Here is a 15,617-nt window from a genome sequence, read left to right as displayed (position 1 = left end):
TCACCACCATCAGAACATTTTTCCAAAGGTATCAGCGCAAAGAAAAAAAGAGACACACTGCTCCCGGGAGGGCTCAAACCTCCAACCTTTTGCTTAACAGCCGAAGCACTAGCACATTGCGCCACGGAGACAGTCATGCTCCACTCTCACCACCGTCAGAACGTTTCTCTAAAGCTATCAGCGCTAAGAAAAAAAGCGACACACTGCTCCCGGGAGGGCTCAAACCTCCAACCTTTTGCTTAACAGCCGACGCACTAGCACATTGCGCCACGGAAACAGTCGTGCTCCACTCTCACCACCGTCCGAACATTTCTTCAAAGCTATCAGCGCACAGAAAAAAAAGAGACACACTGCTCCCGGGAGGGCTCGAACCACCAATCTTTTGGTTAGCAGTTGATCGCGCTAGCCGATTCTGAAACGGAAACAGTCGCGCTCCACTCTCTCCACCGTCAGAACATTTCTCCAAAGTTATCAGCGCAAAGAAAAAAAAAGAGACACACCGCTCTTGGGAGGGCTTGAACCTCCAACCTTTTGCTTAACAGCCGACGCATTAGCAGATTGCGCCACGGAGACGGTCGTGCTCCGCTCTCACCACCGTCACAACATTTTTCCAAAGCTATCAGCGCAAAGAAAAAAAAGAGACACACTGTTCTCGGGAGGGCTCGAACCTCCAAACTTTTGGTTATCAGTTGAACGCGCAAGCCGATTCTGCCACGGAAACAGTCTTGCTCCACTCTCCCTACCGTCAGAACATTTTTCTAAAGGTATCAGCGCAAAAAAAGAGACACACCTCTCATGCGACGGTTCGAACCTCCAACCTTTTAGTAAACAGCCCAACGCACTAGCCAATTGCGCCACGGAGACAGTCGTGCTCCGCTCTCACCACGGTCATAACACTTCTCCAAAGATATCAGTGCAAAGAAAAAAAGCGACACACCGCTCATGGGGCGGCTCGAACCTCCAACCTTTTGGTTGACAGCTGAACGCGCTAGCCAATTGCGCCAAGGAGATAGTCGTGCTCCACTCTCACCACCGTCAGAACATTTCTCAAAAGCTATCAGTGCAAAGAAAAAAAAGAGACACACCGCTCTCGGGAGGGCTCGAACCTCCAACGTTTTGGTTAACAGCCGAACGCGTTAGCCAATTGCATCACGGAGGTACTCGTGCTCCACTCTCACCACCATACGAACATTTTTCTAAAGGTATCAGCGCAAAGAAAAAGAGAGACACACCGCTCATGGGAGGGTTCGAACCTCCAACCTGTTGGTTAACAGCCCTACGCGCTAGCCAATTGCGCCACGGAGACAGTCGTGCTCCGCTCTCACCACGGTCAGAACACTTCTCCAAAGATATCAGTGCAAAGAAAAAAAAGCGACACACTGCTTATGGGAGGGCTCGAACCTCCAACCTTGTGGTTAACAGCCGAACGCGCTAGCCAAGTGCATAACAGAGGTAGTCGTGCTCTACTCTCACCACCATCAGAACATTTTTCCAAAGCTATCAGCGCAAAGAAAAAAAAGAGATACACTGCTCCCGGGAGGGCTCAAACCTCCAACCTTTTGCTTAACAGCCGAAGCACTAGCACATTGCGCCACGGAGACAGTCATGCTCCACTCTCACCACCTTCCGAACATTTCTTCAAAGCTATCAGCGCAAAGAAAAAAAAGAGACACACTGCTCCCGGGAGGGCTCGAATTCCTCCAACTTTTGCTTAACAGCCAACGCAATAACAGATTGCGCCACGAAGACAGTCGTGCTCCACTCTCACCACCATCAGAACATTTCTCCAAAGCTATCAGCGCAAAGAAAAAGAAAGAGACACACCGCTCTCGGGAGAGCTCGAACCTCCAACCTTCTAGTTAACAGCCGAACGGGCTAGCCAAGTGCGTCACGGAGGTAGTCGTGCTCCACTCTCACAACCATACGAACATTTTTCTAAAGGTATCAGCGCAAAGGAAAAAAGAGACACGCCGCTCATGGGAGGGTTCGAACCTTCAACCTTTTGGTTAACAGCCCAATGCGCTAGCCAATTGCGCCACGGAGACAGTCGTGCTCCGCTCTCACCACGGTCAGAACACTTCTCCAAAGATATCAGTGCGAAGAAAAAAAGCGACACACTGCTTATGGGAGGGCTCGAACCTCCAACCTTCTGGTTAACAGCCGAACGCGCTAGCCAAGTGCGTAACGGAGGTAGTCGTGCTCTACTCTCACCACCATCAGAACATTTTTCCAAAGGTATCAGCGCAAAGAAAAAAAGAGACACACTGCTCCCGGGAGGGCTCAAACCTCCAACCTTTTGCTTAACAGCCGACGCACTAGCACATTGCGCCACGGAGACAGTCGTGCTCCACTCTCACCACCGTCCGAACATTTCTTCAAAGCTATCAGCGCAAAGAAAAAAAAGAGACACACCGCTCTCGGGAGAGCTCGAACCTCCTACCTTCTGTTTAACAGCCGAACGCGCTAGCCAAGTGCGTAACGGAGGTAGTCGTGCTCTACTCTCACCACGGTCAGAACACTTCTCCAAAGATATCAGTGCAAAGAAAAAAAGCGACACACCGCTAATGGGAGGGCTCGAACCTCCAACTTTTTGGTTAACAGCCGATCGCGCTAGCCATTGCACTATGGACCCAACCGCGCTCCACTCTCACCACCGTCAGAACATTTCTCCAAAGCTATCAGCGCAAAGAAAAAAAGCGACACACTGCTCCCGGGAGGGCTCAAACCTCCAACCTTTTGCTTAACAGCCGACGCACTAGCACATTGCGCCACGGAGACAGTCGTGCTCCACTCTCACCACCGTCCGAACATTTCTTCAAAGCTATCAGCGCAAAGAAAAAAAAAGAGACACACTGCTCCCGGGAGGGCTCGAACCACCAACCTTTTGGTTAACAGTTGATCGCGCTAGCCGATTCTGCCACGGAAACAGTCGCGCTCCACTCTCTCCACCGTCAGAACATTTCTCCAAATTTATCAGCGCAAAGAAAAAAAAGAGACACACCGCTCTTGGGAGGGCTCGAACCTCCAACCCTTTGCTTAACAGCCGAGGCACTAGCAGATTGCGCCACGGAGGTAGTCGTGCTCCACTCTCACCACCGTCAGAACATTTCTCCAAAGCTATCAGCGCAAAGAAAAAAAGCGACACACTGCTCCCGGGAGGGCTCAAACCTCCAACCTTTTGCTTAACAGCCGACGCACTAGCACATTGCGCCACGGAGACAGTCGTGCTCCACTCTCACCACCGTCCGAACATTTCTTCAAAGCTATGAGCGCAAAGAAAGAAATAGAGACACACTGCTCCCGGGAGGGCTCGAACCACCAACCTTTTGGTTAACAGTTGATCGCGCTAGCCGATTCTGCCACGGAAACAGTCGCGCTCCACTCTCACCACTGTCACAACATTTTTCCAAAGCTATCAGCGCAAAGAAATAAACAGACACACCACTCTCGGGAGGGCTCGAACCTCCAACCTTTTGGTTAACAGCTGAACACGCTAGCCAATTGCGTCACGGAGGTAGTCGTGCTCCACTCTCACCATGGTCAGAACACTTCTCCAAAGATATCAGTGCAAAGAAAAAAAAGCGACACACCGCTCATGGGGGTCTCGAACCTCCAACCTTTTGGTTGACAGCTGAACGCGCTAGCCAATTCCGCCAAGGAGATAGTCGTGCTCCACTCTCACCACCGTCAGAACATTTCTACAAAGCTATCAGCGCAAAGAAAAAAAAGAGACACACCGCTCTCGGGAGGGCTCGAACCTCCAACCTTTTGGTTAACAGCCGAACGCGCTAGCCAATTGCATCACGGAGGTAGTCGTGCTCCACTCTCACCACGGTCAGAACACTTCTCCAAAGATATCAGTGCAAAGAAAAAAAGCGACACACCGCTCAAGGGAGGGCTCGAACCTCCAACCTTTTGGTTAACAGCCGATCGCGCTAGCCAATTGTGCCAAGGAGATAGTAGTGCTCTACTCTCACCACTGTCAGAACAATTCTCCAAAGCTATCAGCGCAAAGAAAAAAAAGACACACCGCTCTGGGCAGGGCTCGAACCTCCAACTTTTTGGTTAACCACTGAACACGCTAGCCAATTGCGCCACGGAGACAGTCGTGCTCCACTCTCACCACTGTCGGAACATTTCTCCATAGCTGTCAGCGCAAAGAAAAAAAGCAAAACGCCGCTCCCGTGAGGGCTCGAACTTCAAACCTTTCGGGTAACAGCTAAACGCGCTAGCCAATTGCGCCAAGGAGATAGTCGTGCTCTTCTCTCACCACCGTCAGAACATTTCTCCAAAGCTATCAGCGCAAAGAAAAAAGAAGAGACACACCGCTCTCGGGAGGGCTCGAACCTCCTAACTTTTGGTTATCAGTTGAACGCGCTAGCCGATTCTGCCACGGAAACAGTCTTGCTCCACTCTCCCTACCGTCAGAACATTTTTCTAAAGGTATCAGCGCAAAGAAAAAAGGAGACACACCGCTCATGGGAGGGTTCGAACCTCCAACCTTTTGGTTAACAGCCCAACGCGCTAGCCAATTGCGCCACGGAGACAGTCGTGCTCCGCTCTCACCACGGTCAGAACACTTTTCCAAAGATATCAGTGCGAAGAAAAAAGGAGACACATCGCTCATGGGAGGGTTCGAACCTCCAACCTTTTGGTTAACAGCCCAACGCGCTAGCCAATTGCGCCACGGAGACAGTCGTGCTCCGCTCTCACCACGGTCAGAACACTTCTCCAAAGATATCAGTGCAAAGAAAAAAAAGCGACACACTGCTTATGGGAGGGCTCGAACCTCCAACCTTTTGGTTAACAGCCGATCGCGCTAGCCATTACGCCAAGGAAACAGTCATGCTCCACTCTCACCACCGTCAGAACGTTTCTCCAAAGCTATCAGCGCAAAAAAAAGGAACACACTGCTCCAGGGAGGTCTCGAACGTCCAACCTTTTGCTTAAAAGCCGACGCACTAGTAGATTGCGCCTAGGAGACGGTCATGCTCCACTCTCACCACCGTCAGAACATTTCTCCAAAGCTATCAGCGCAAAGAAAAAAAAGAGACACACCGCTCTCGGGAGGGCTCGAACCTCCAACCTTTTGGTTAACAGTTGATCGCGCTAGCCGATTCTGCCACGGAAACAGTCATGCTCCACTCTCGCCACCATCAGAACATTTCTCCAAAGCTATCAGCGCAAAGAAGAAAAAGAGACACACCGCTCTCGGGAGGGCTCGAACCTCCAACCTTTTGGTTAACAGCCGAACGCGCTAGCCAATTGCTACACGGAGGTAGTCGTGCTCCACTCTCGCCACCATCAGAACATTTTTTCAAAGGTATCAGTGCAAAGAAAAAAAGAGACACACCGCTCTCGGGAGGGTTGGAAACTCCAACCTTTTGGTTAACAGCCCAACACCCAAGCCGATTGCGCCACGAAGACAGTCATGCTCCACTCTCACCACGGTCAGAACACTTCTCCAAAGCTATCAGCGCAAAGAAAAAAAGCGATACACTGCTCCCGGGAGGGCTCGAACCTCCAATCTTTTGCTTAACAGCCAACGCACTGGCAGATTGCGCCAAGGAGACAGTCGTGCTCCACTCTCACCACTGCCGGAACATTCCTCTATAGCTCTAAGCGCAAAGAACGAAGCGACACACCGCTCATGGGAGGGCTCGAACCTCCAACCTTTTGGTTAACAGCCGATCGCGCTAGCCATTGCACCACGGACCCAACCGCGCTCTACTCTCACCACCGTCAGAACATTTCTCCAAAGCTATCAGCGCAAAGAAAAAAAAGAGACACACCGCTCTTGGGAGGGCTCAATCCTCCAACCTTTTGCTTAACAGCCGACGCACTGACAGATTGCGCCACGGAGACAGTCGTGCTCCACTCTCACCACCGTCAGAACATTTCTCCAAAGCTATCAGCGCAAAGAAAAAAAAATGACACACCGCTCTTGGGAGAGCTCGAACCTCCAACCTTTGTTTACCAGCCGAATGCGCTAGCCAATTACGTCACGGAGGTAGTCGTGCTCCGCTCTCACCACCATCAGAACATTTTTCTAAAGGTATCAGCGCAAAGAAAAAAAGAGACACACTGCGCATGGGAGGGTTCGAAGCTCCAACCTTTTGGTTAACAGCCCAACGTGCTAGCCAATTGCGCCATGGAGACAGTCGTGCTCCACACTCACCACGGTCAGAACACTTCTCCAAAGATATCAGTGCAAAGAAAAAAAGCGACACACCGCTCATAGGAGGGCTCGAACCTCAACCCTTTTGGTTAACAGCCGACCCACTAGCAGATTGCGCCACAGAGACAGTCGTGCTCCACTCTCACCACTGTCGGAACATTTCTCCATAGCTGTCAGCGCAAAGAAAAAAGCGAAACGCCGCTCCTGGGAGGGCTCCAACCTCCAAACTTCCGGTAAACATCCGATCGCGCTAGCCAAATGCGCCACGAAGACAGTCGTGCTCCACTTTCACCACTGTCGGAATATTTCTCCATACCTGTCAGCGCAAAGAAAAAAGCAAGACGCCGCTCCTGGGAGAGCTCCAACCTCCAAACTTCCGGTAAACAGCCGATCGCGCTAGCCAAATGCGCCACGGAGACAGTCGTGCTCCACTCTCACCACTGTCGAAACATTTCCTCAAAGCTATCAGCGCAAAGAAAAAAAAGAGACACACTGCTCCCGGGAGGGCTCGAATTCCTCCAACTTTTGCTTAACAGCCGACGCACTAACAGATTGCGCCACGAAGACAGTCGTGCTCTACTCTCACCACCGTCAGAACATTTCTCCAAAGCTATCAGCGGAAAGAAAAAGAAAGAGACACACCGCTCTCGGGAGAGCTCGAACCTCCAACCTTCTGGTTAACAGCCGAACGCGCTAGCCAAGTGCGTAACGGAGGTAGTCGTGCTCTACTCTCACCACGGTCAGTACACTTCTCCAAAGATATCAGTGCAAAGAAAAAAAGCGACACACCGCTAATGGGAGGGCTCGAACCTCCAACGTTTTGGTTAACAGCCGATCGCGCTAGCCATTGCACCACGGACGCAACCGCGCTCCACTCTCACCACCGTCAGAACGTTTCTCCAAAGCTATCAGCGCAAAGAAAAAAAGTGACACACTGCTCTCGGGAGGGCTCAAACCTCCAACCTTTTGCTTAACAGCCGACGCACTAGCACATTGCGCCACGGAGACAGTCGTGCTCCACTCTCACCACCGTCCGAACATTTCTTCAAAGCTATCAGCGCAAAGAAAAAATGAGACACACTGCTCCCGGGAGGGCTCGAACCACCAACCTTTTGGTTAACAGTTGATCGCGCTAGCCGATTCTGCCACGGAAACAGTCGCGCTCCACTCTCTCCACCGTCAGAACATTTCTCCAAAGTTATCAGCGCAAAGAAAAAAAAGAGACACACCGCTCTTGGGAGGGCTCGAACCACCAACCTTTTGCTTAACAGCCGACGCACTAGCAGATTGCGCCACGGAGACGGTCGTGCTCCACTCTCACCACTGTCACAACATTTTTCCAAAGCTATCAGCGCAAAGAAAAAAAAGAGACACACCACTCTCGGGAGGGCTCGAACCTCCAACCTTTTGGTTAACAGCTGAACACGCTAGCCAATTGCGCCACGGAGGTAGTCGTGCTCCACTCTCACCGCGGTCAGAACACTTCTCCAAAGATATCAGTGCAAAGAAAAAAAAAGCGACACACCGCTCAAGGGAGGGCTCGAACCTCCAACCTTTTGGTTAACAGCCGATCGCGCTAGCCAATTGTGCCAAGGAGATAGTAGTGCTCTACTCTCACCACTGTCAGAACAATTCTCCAAAGCTATCAGCGCAAAGAAAAAAAAGACACACCGCTCTGGGGAGGGCTCGAACCTCCAACTTTTTGGTTAACCACTGAACACGCTAGCCAATTGCGCCACGGAGACAGTCGTGCTCCACTCTCACCACTGTCGGAACATTTCTCCATAGCTGTCAGCGCAACGAAAAAAGCAAAACGCCGCTCCCGTGAGGGCTGGAAACTCCAACCTTGCGGTAAACAGCTGATCGCGCTAGCCAAATGCGCCAAGTAGACAGTCGTGCTCTACTCTCACCACCGTCAGAACATTTCTCCACAGCTGTCAGCGCAAAGAAAAAGAGACACACCTCTCTCGGAAGGGCTCGAACTTCAAACCTTTCGGGTAACAGCTAAACGCGCTAGCCAATTGCGCCAAGGAGATAGTTGTGCTCTTCTCTCACCACCGTCAGAACATTTCTCCAAAGCTATCAGTGCAAAGAAAAAAAAAGAGACACACCGCTCTCGGGAGGGCTCGAACCTCCTAACTTTTGGTTATCAGTTGAACGCGCTAGCCGATTCTGCCACGGAAACAGTCTTGCTCCACTCTCCCTACCGTCAGAACATTTTTCTAAAGGTATCAGCGCAAAGAAAAAAGGAGACACAACGCTCATGGGAGGGTTCGAACCTCCGACCTTTTGGTTAACAGCCCAACGCGCTAGCCAATTGCGCCACGGAGACAGTCGTGCTCCGCTCTCACCACGGTCAGAACACTTCTCCAAAGATATCAGTGCAAAGAAAAAAGGAGACACACCGCTCATGGGAGGGTTCGAACCTCCAACCTTTTGGTTAACAGCCCAACGCGCTAGCCAATTGCGCCACGGAGACAGTCGTGCTCCGCTCTCACCACGGTCAGAACACTTCTCCAAAGATATCAGTGCAAAGAAAAAAAAGCGACACACTGCTTATGGGAGGGCTCGAACCTCCAACCTTTTGGTTAACATCCGATCGCGCTAGCCATTACGCCAAGGAAACAGTCATGCTCCACTCTCACCACCGTCAGAACGTCTCTCCAAAGCTATCAGCGCAAAAAAAAGGAACACACTGCTCCAGGGAGGTCTCGAACGTCCAACCTTTTGCTTAACAGCCGACGCACTATTAGATTGCGCCTAGGAGACGGTCATGCTCCATTCTCACCACCGTCAGAACATTTCTCCAAAGCTATCAGCGCAAAGAAAAAAAAGAGACACACCGCTCTCGGGAGGGCTCGAACCTCCAACCTTTTGGTTAACAGTTGATCGCGCTAGCCGATTCTGCCACGGAAACAGTCATGCTCCACTCTCGCCACCATCAGAACATTTCTCCAAAGCTATCAGCGCAAAGAAGAAAAAGAGACACACCGCTCTCGGGAGGGCTCGAACCTCCAACCTTTTGGTTAACAGCCGAACGCGCTAGCCAATCGCTACACGGAGGTAGTCGTGCTCCACTCTCGCCACCATCAGAACATTTTTTCAAAGGTATCAGCGCAAAGAAAAAAAGAGACACACCGCTCTCGGGAGGGTTGGAAACTCCAACCTTTTGGTTAACAGCCCAACACGCAAGCCGATTGCGCCACGAAGACAGTCATGCTCCACTCTCACCACGGTCAGAACACTTCTCCAAAGCTATCAGCGCAAAGAAAAAAAGCGATACACTGCTCCCGGGAGGGCTCGAACCTCCAAACTTTTGCTTAACAGCCAACGCGCTGGCAGATTGCGCCAAGGAGACAGTCGTGCTCCACTCTCACCACTGTCGGAACATTTCTCCATAGCTGTCAGCGCAAAGAAAAAAGCGAAACGCCGCTCCTGGGAGGGCTCCAACCTCCAAACTTCCGGTAAACATCCGATCGCGCTAGCCAAATGCGCCACGAAGACAGTCGTGCTCCACTTTCGCCACTGTCGGAACATTTCTCCATACCTGTCAGTGCAAAGAAAAAAGCAAGACGCCGCTCCTGGGAGAGCTCCAACCTCCAAACTTCCGGTAAACAGCCGATCGCGCTAGCCAAATGCGCCACGGAGACAGTCGTGCTCCACTCTCACCACTGTCGGAACATTTCTCCATAGCTGTCAGCGCAAAGAAAAAAAAAGAGACACACTGCTCCCGGGAGGGCTCGAACCTCCAACCTTTTGGTTAACAGCCGACGCACTCGCAGATTGCGCCACAGAGACAGTCGTGCTCCACTCTCACCACTGTCGGAACATTTCTCCATAGATGTCAGCGCAAAGAAAAAAGCGTTACGCCGCTTCTGTGAGGGCTCCAACCTCCAAACTTTCTGTAAACAGCCAATCGCGCTAGCCAAATGCGCCACGTAGACAGTCGTGCTTTACTCTCACCACCGTCAGAACATTTCTCCACAGCTGTCAGCGCAAAGAAAAAAGAGACACACCGCTCTCGGGAGGGCTCAATCATCCAACCTTTTGCTTAACAGCCGACGCACTAGCAGATTGCGCCACGGAGACATTATTGCTCCACTCTCACCACCGTCACAACATTTTTCCAAAGCTATCAGCGCAAAGAAAAAAAAGAGACACACCACTCTCGGGAGGGTTCGAACCTCCAACTTTTTGGTTAACAGCAGAACGCGCTAGCCACTTGCGTCACAGAGGAAGTCGTGCTCCACTCTCACCACGGTCACAACACTTCTCCAAAGATATCAGTGCGAAGAAAAAAAAGACACACCCCTCTCGGGCGGGCTCGAACCTCCAACCTTTCGGTTAACAGCTCAACCCGCTAGCCAATTGCGCCACGGAGACAGTCGTGCTCCACTCTCACCACTGTCGGAACATTTATCCATAGCTGTCAGCGCAAAGAAAAAAAAACAGACACACTGCTCCCGGGAGGGCTCGAATTCCTCCAACCTTTTGCTTAACAGCCGACGCACTAACAGATTGCGCCACGGAGACAGTCGTGCTCCACTCTCACCACCGTCACAACATTTCTCCCAAGCTATCAGCGCAAAGAAAAAAAGAGACACACCGCTCTCGGGAGAGCTCGAACCTCCAACCTTTTGGTGAACAGCTGAACGCGCTAGCCAAATGCGTCACGGAGGTAGTCGTGCTCCACTCTCACCACCATCAGAACATTTTCTAAAGGTATCAGCGCAAAGAAAAAAAGAGAGACACACCGCTCATGGGAGGGTTCGAACCTCCAACCTTTTAGTTAACAGCCCAACGTGCTAGCCAATTGCGCCATGGAGACTGTCGTGCTCCACACTCACCACGGTCAGAACACTTCTCCAAAGATATCAGTGCAAAGAAAAAAAGCGACACACCGCTCATAGGAGGGCTCGAACCTCCAACCATTTCGTTAACAGCCGACGCACTAGCAGATTGCGCCACGGAGACAGTCGTGCTCCACTCTCACCACTGTCAGAACATTTCTCCATAGCTGTCAGCGCAAAGAAAAAAAAGAGACACACTGCTCCCGGGAGGGCTCGAACCTCCAACCTATTGCTTAACAGCCGACGCACTAGCAGATTGCGCCACGAAGACAGTCGTGCTCCACTCTCACCACTGTCGGAACATTTCTCCATAGCTGTCAGCTCAAAGAAAAAAGCAAGACGCCGCTCCTGGGAGGGCTCCAACCTCCAAATTTCCGGTAAACAGCCAATCGCGCTAGCTAAATGCGCCACGGAGACAGTCGTGCTCCACTCTCACCACTGTCGGAACATTTCTCCATACCTGTCAGCGCAAAGAAAAAAGCAAGACGCCGCTCCTGGGAGGGCTCCAACCTCCAAACTTCCGGTAAACAGCCGATCGCGCTAGCCAAATGCGCCACGGAGACAGTCGTGCTCCACTCTCACCACTGTCGGCACATTTCTCCATAGCTGTCAGCGCAAAGAAAAAAAAGAGACACACTGCTCCCGGGAGGGCTCGAACCTCCAACCTTTTGGTTAACAGCCGACGCACTAGCAGATTGCGCCACAGAGACAGTCGTGCTCCCCTCTCACCACCGTCAGAACGTTTCTCCAAAGTTATCAGCGCAAAAAAGGGAACACACTGCTCAAGGGAGGTCTCGAACGTCCAACCTTTTGCTTAACAGCCGACGCACTGCGCCACGGAGACAGTCATGCTCCACTCTCACCACCGTCAGAACATTTCTCCAAAGCTATCAGCGCAAAGAAAAAAAAGAGACACACCGCTCTCGGGAGGGCTCGAACCTCCAACCTTTTGGTTAACAGCCGACGCACTAGCAGATTGCGCCACAGAGACAGTCGTGCTCCACTCTCACCACTGTCGGAACATTTCTCCATAGCTGTCAGCTCAAAGAAAAAAGCAAGACGCCGCTCCTGGGCGTCTTGCTTTAACAGCCAACGCACTAGCTGATCGCGCTAGCCAAATGCGCCAAGTATACAGTCGTGCTCTACTCTCACCACCGTCAGAACATTTCTCCACAGCTGTCAGCGCAAAGAAAAAGAGACACACCTCTCTCGGAAGGGCTCGAACTTCAAACCTTTCGGGTAACAGCTAAACGCGCTAGCCAATTGCGCCAAGGAGATAGTCGTGCTCTTCTCTCACCACCGTCAGAACATTTCTCCAAAGCTATCAGCACAAAGAAAAAAGAAGAGACAAACCGCTCTCGGGAGGGCTCGAACCTCCAAACTTTTGGTTATCAGTTGAACGCGCTATCCGATTCTGCCACGGAAACAGTCTTGCTCCACTCTCCCTACCGTCAGAACATTTTTCTAAAGGTATCAGCGCAAAAAACAGAGACACACCCCTCATGGGACGGTTCGAACCTCCAACCTTTTGGTAAACAGCCCAATGCGCTAGCCTATTGCGCTACGGAGACAGTCGTGCTCCGCTCTCACCACGGTCAGAACACTTCTCCAAAGATATCAGTGCAAAGAAAAAAAGCGACACACCACTCATGGGGGGGCTCGAACCTCCAACCTTTTGGTTAACAGCTGTACGCGCTAGCCAATGGCGCCAGGGAGATAGTCGTGCTCCACTTTCACCACCGTCAGAACATTTCTCCAAAGCTATCAGCGCAAAGAAAAAAAAGAGACACACCGCTCTCGGGAGGGCTCGAACCTTCAACCTTTTGGTTAACAGCCGAACGCGCTAGCCAATTGCGTCGCGGAGGTAGTCGTGCTCCACTCTCACCACCATACGAACATTTTTCTAAAGGTATCAGTGCAAAGAAAAAAGGAGACACACCGCTCATGGGAGGGTTCGAACCTCCAACCTTTTGGTTAACAGCCCAACGCGCTAGCCAATTGCGCCATGGAGACAGTCGTGCTCCACTCTCACCACGGTCAGAACACTTGTCCAAAGATATCAGTGCAAAGAAAAAAAGCGACACACTGCGTATGGGAGGGCTCGAACCTCCAACCTTTTGGTTAACAGCCGATCGCGCTAGCCATTACACCACGGAAACAGTCATGCTCCACTCTCACCACCGTGAGAACGTTTCTCCAAAGCTATCAGCGCAAAAAAAGGAACACACTGCTCCAGGGAGGTCTCGAACGTCCAACCTTTTGCTTAACAGCCGACGCACTAGTAGATTGCGCCACGGAGACAGTCATGCTCCACTCTCACCACCGTCAGAACATTTCTCCAAAGCTATCAGCGCAAAGAAAAAAAAACACACCCCGCTCTCGGGAGGGCTCGAACCTCCAACCTTTTGGTTAACAGTTGGTCGCGCTAGCCGATTCTGCCACGGAAACAGTCATGCTCCACTCTCGCCACCATCAGAACATTTCTCCAAATCTATCAGCGCAAAGAAGAAAAAGAGACACACCGCTGTCGGGAGGGATTGAACCTCCAACCTTTTGGTTAACAGCCGAACGCGCTAGCCAATTGCTACACGGAGGTAGTCGTGCTCCACTCTCACCACCATCAGAACATTTTTCCAAAGGTATCAACGCAAAGAAAAAAAGAGACACACCGCTCTCGGGAGGGTTGGAAACTCCAACCTTTTGGTTAACAGCCCAACACGCAAGCCGATTGCGCCACGAAGACAGTCATGCTCCACTCTCACCACGGTCAGAACACTTCTCCAAAGCTATCAGCGCAAAGAAAAAAAGCGATACACTGCTCCCGGGAGGGCTCGAACCTCCAACGTTTTGCTTAACAGCCAACGCACTAGCAGATTGCGCCAAGGAGACAGTCGTGCTCCACTCTCACCACTGCCGGAACATTCCTCTATAGCTGTAAGCGCAAAGAAAAAAGCGACACACCGCTCATGGGAGGGCTCGAACCTCCAACCTTTTGGTTAACAGCCGATCGCGCTAGCCATTGCACCATGGACCCAACCGCGCTCTACTCTCACCACTGTCTGAACGTTTCTCCAAAGCTATCAGCGCAAATAAAAAACGACACACTGCTCCCGGGAGGGCTCGAACTTCCAACCTTTTGCTTAACAGCCGACGCACTAGCAGATTGCGCCACGGAGACAGTCGTGCTCCACTCTCACCACCGTCAGAACATTTCTCCAAAGCTATCAGCGCAAAGAAAAAAAGAGACACACCGCTCTCGGGAGAGCTCGAACCTCCAACCTTTGTTTAACCGCCGAACGCGCTAGCCAATTGCGTCACGGACGTAGTCGTGCTCCACTCTCACCACCATCAGAACATTTTTCTAAAGGTATCAGCGCAAAGAAAAAAAGAGACACACCGCTCATGGGAGGGTTCGAACCTCCAACCTTTTGGTTAACAGCCCAACATGCTAGCCAATTGCGCCATGGAGACAGTCGTGCTCCAGACTCACCACGGTCAGAACACTTCTCCAAAGATATCAGTGCAAAGAAAAAAAGCGACACACCGCTCATAGGAGGGCTCGAACCTCCAACCTTTTGGTTAACAGCCGACGCACCAGCAGATTGCGCCACGGAGACAGTCGTGCTCCACTCTCACCACTGTCGGAACATTTCTCCATAGCTGTCAGCTCAAAGAAAAAAGCAAGACGCCGCTCCTGGGTGGGCTCCAACCTCCAAATTTCCGGTAAACAGCCGATCGCGCTAGCTAAATGCGCCACGGAGACAGTCGTGCTCCACTCTCACCACTGTCGGAACATTTCTCCATACCTGTCAGCGCAAAGAAAAAAGCAAGACGCCGCTCCTGGGAGGGCTCCAACCTCCAAACTTCCGGTAAACAGCCGATCGCGCTAGCCAAATGCGCCACGGAGACAGTCGTGCTTCACTCTCACCACTGTCGGAACATTTCTCCATAGCTGTTAGCGCAAAGAAAAAAAAGAGACACACTGCTCCCGGGAGGGCTCGAACCTCCAACCTTTTGGTTAACAGCCGATCGCGCTAGCCATTGCACCACGGACCCAACCGCGCTCTACTCTCACCACCGTCAGAACGTTTCTCCAAAGCTATCAGCGCAAATAAAAAAGCGACACACTGCTCCCAGAAGGGCTCGAACTTCCAACCTTTTGCTTAACAGCCGACGCACTAGCAGATTGCGCCACGGAGACAGTCGTGCTCCACTCTCACCACCGTCAGAACATTTCTTCAAAGCTATCAGCGCAAAGAAAAAAAAGAGACACACCGCTCTCGGGAGAGCTCGAACCTCCAACCTTTGTTTAACAGCCGAACGCGCTAGCCAATTGCGTCACGGACGTAGTCGTGCTCCACTCTCACCACCATCAGAACATTTTTCTAAAGGTATCAGCGCAAAGAAAAAAAGAGACACACCGCTCATGGGAGTGTTCGAACCTCCAACCTTTTGGTTAACAGCCCAACGTGCTAGCCAATTGCGCCATGGAGACAGTCGTGCTCCACACTCACCACGGTCAGAACACTTCTCCAAAGATATCAGTGCAAAGAAAAAAAGCGACACCCCGCTCATAGGAGGGCTCGAAC

The sequence above is a fragment of the Rhipicephalus microplus genome, unplaced genomic scaffold (genome assembly GCF_043290135.1).
Source record: "Rhipicephalus microplus isolate Deutch F79 unplaced genomic scaffold, USDA_Rmic scaffold_17, whole genome shotgun sequence".
NCBI classification, from domain to species: domain Eukaryota; kingdom Metazoa; phylum Arthropoda; class Arachnida; order Ixodida; family Ixodidae; genus Rhipicephalus; species Rhipicephalus microplus.
This window is presented reverse-complemented; position numbering follows the sequence as displayed.